Below are 2,859 nucleotides of genomic sequence, written 5' to 3'. Positions count from 1 at the left end.
ACAGGCTTCTCAGGAGCTCCGTTCTCTTCATTTCTGGTGGGGGATACATTGGACCGAAGTTCCCGCAGTGGCTGTACAAGAACTGGAGACGGCTCTTTAGGAGGCTTCTGGCACACTTCAGCATAGCTTAACTTTCGAGGTTCACTATGTCTTGTGTGTACATGAACATGCACCATGGTGGGTGTGTGGTGGTCAGAGGACAACCACAACATGGAAGTTGCTTGTCTTCTTCCACCAAGTGTGTCCTGTAGGGCCACAGCTATAGGTGTATTTACATTACTATTGCAAGGTGAAGCGGCGTTTGCCCTTGATGGCTTTGTAGTAGTTGGAGAAGACACTGGTACAGTCACTGGATTGAGAATGTCCTTTGGAACAACAGAATCCTCCATTTGATCCTTCTCTTGCTGAGTTGTGCTTAACGCAGGAGGCTCAGCTGTACATGGAGGGCTAGGACTTATGCTGAGCTGTGGTGCAGAACTGCAGTCTGTCTGTACGTCCTCTGCAGGCACAGGGCAACTTACGCGCACGTCCTCACTGTCCTTTTCTTTGTAGACACCTTTAACAACATCAGACATTCTATTCTCCAAAGCAAGTTCATCTGGCATTCTTGATGAACTTCCAGGTAAAGGAGGAAAATTTGTAGCAAGTAAGTCAAACTTTGGTGTTGGAGCCTTTGCTTCAGTTGCTGTAGGCTGGGGTCTTGGGATCCTGTCATCTTCTCTTCGTCTTCGGCCTCTAAAGAGAGTTCTCCTGCCTCTTCCAAAGTCTCCATTCTGTTCCATCTGTAAAATGGGAGCTTCCTTTGGAAGGTAAGTTTGTTCTTGATGCCCCGTTACTGTTGCGTTATGCCTTTCAGAAAGAAAGATCCTTGAACTAGATCTGCTCAATGGTCCGTCCCCCAATGACACAGAGCCTTCTGTTGAGTGTTCTGAACCACTGGATGACCTAAAATGAGGCTTTACACGATTTTTTTGGAATGGTCGGCCCATATTCATAGCAGCAGCATTTGTTTTATAAGATCCTGGTGAACTAAAGCCATTCACAAAACTACCATTGGGAAAGGGAGCCAGTGGTGTTTCAAAGTAAGGTGCAGGACTTGGAGACCAAGACTGAGGCACAATACTATACACTGAGTACTGCTGATGAGGATTATACACTGGTTGCATGAAGACAGGTGAGGGATATTGAGTTGGAGCCTGAATGGGTTGAGTATACATACTAGAATCCATTAATCGATAACCATTCTTAGCAAAAAATGTATTGATGGCTTTTATCCTTGCCATGATTGGCTTGCCCTGAAATGTTTTAACTTCTTCTCTTAAGTATTTAAAAGCCTGCTGTGCGTCTGTGTCTGACTGGAACGTGATATACCAGTTGCTGTTGTGTGCAAACTCACAGCTTATCACTTTGGGGCAGTTTTCATTTTTAAACAAAGCTTTCACTTCCTCCACAGGTGTTGTCTCGGGAATTTCTCTGAGAATCACAATACAACGCTTATGACTTGGTCTCACCTTTTCTCCCTTCTCATCAACTTGTACCATAGGGGAAGATCTCAATACTTCAAGAATTAAATCTGGATCTGTAGTCAATTTTTTTATTTCTTCCATGTTGGCAACTGTCCATATTGGGACAAACTGATCACTATCCATTTGAGATATCAAGTAAAGGTCCTTTGATAAATTTTCTCGTGAGAAACAGAATTCCAATTGTTTTTTCAAACATTCTTTTAAATCTTCCGTAGAAATCGTTGAACTGCTTTCTCCAGAAACATCGTATAGTTGGTAACTCAGGTCTTCAGGTCCTAAGATCAATCCATCAGCTGACTCTTCAATGTCTGTGGTATTTCTTGTGGTTTCACAAGATGGAGAATACATTACTTCATATTCCTTACACATATCTTCTGAAAGTTCTGTATTGCCCTCAGGGTGAGATCCAGATGTGGCTGCAGTTTCATGCCAAGAGGTTTCAGTTACAGGAGTGCCATCAGGATTTCCAGAAGGAATTTCTTGCCATACTTTGGCATTAGGATTTAAACCAGTGCCTTTAGATGTCACCTGCTCAACGAAGAGCAACATGTCTGCTTCCGCTCGGCCCGATCGTTCACGCTGCCGCGACTCCAACTGGCTCACAGGCCCGGGCCCCAATCGGTAGGATAAGGACACTCGCCTTGCCCCTCCACCCGGCCTCAATATTTTTTTTTAACCAAGAATTTTGCCAGGATTCTGTCACTGTGATTTCTTGTCCCAATTCTGTGTATGTCTCACAAGGAGCAGAGTGACCAATGAATTTGATCAATGAAATTGGATTTAAAACAAGTGTTAAAAGGTTTTTTCTTACACCATCCCCCACAAACATTTTCTCCCACTGTAACAGTGTCTCAACTTGTCCCAAGTCACATTATGGAACCAGGACGTGGCCATGTGCCACTAACACCACAGCTGTTACATTGCCAGCAAACCTCCTACATGCTACTGTCACACGGTTAAGTCCTGGCTCCATGGTGTGACTAGGGACAAGTGACTTACTCGCTGGGCTTCATGTGCCCGTATATAATATCAGCCATAATCAACCTGTGTCACAGCATTGCTATAAAACATGACAAGACATGCCTGAGGAAGAGCCACCTAAGGGCCACCTGATTTAATGCCCTCCTCCTTGTTTCTTCTACCTGCTGGCATGCCAGCGTCTATTCTGACATGGTTTAGTTTGAGGCCTAATTCAGACAGCTCTCTTGTTGGTTCCCAAGCTTCACTTGCTCTGTGTTTATTCACCCTACAAAGATGAGAGGCGCCCTACTAAGTTGAGGGTATATGCCTTGCATTTCTTCTGGAAGTGACTGTACTTTCTTTCATAATTAAA

At 44.2% G+C, this 2,859-nt stretch overlaps 1 pseudogene across 1 annotated transcript; it reads right to left on the bottom strand.

The window, feature by feature from the left end:
- Positions 1 to 280: 280 nt before the first annotated feature.
- LOC114635380 lies at positions 281 to 2,178 on the bottom strand (annotated as a pseudogene). The gene is made up of 2 exons (XR_003713458.1): positions 528 to 2,178; positions 281 to 414 (listed from the first exon to the last, which is right to left on the bottom strand). The product of XR_003713458.1 is annotated as a la-related protein 4 pseudogene (transcript).
- Positions 2,179 to 2,859: the final 681 nt, after the last annotated feature.

This window comes from Grammomys surdaster, unplaced genomic scaffold (genome assembly GCF_004785775.1).
Source record: "Grammomys surdaster isolate TR1022 unplaced genomic scaffold, NIH_TR_1.0 101855, whole genome shotgun sequence".
NCBI classification, from domain to species: Eukaryota; Metazoa; Chordata; class Mammalia; order Rodentia; family Muridae; genus Grammomys; species Grammomys surdaster.
This window is presented reverse-complemented; position numbering and strand designations above follow the sequence as displayed.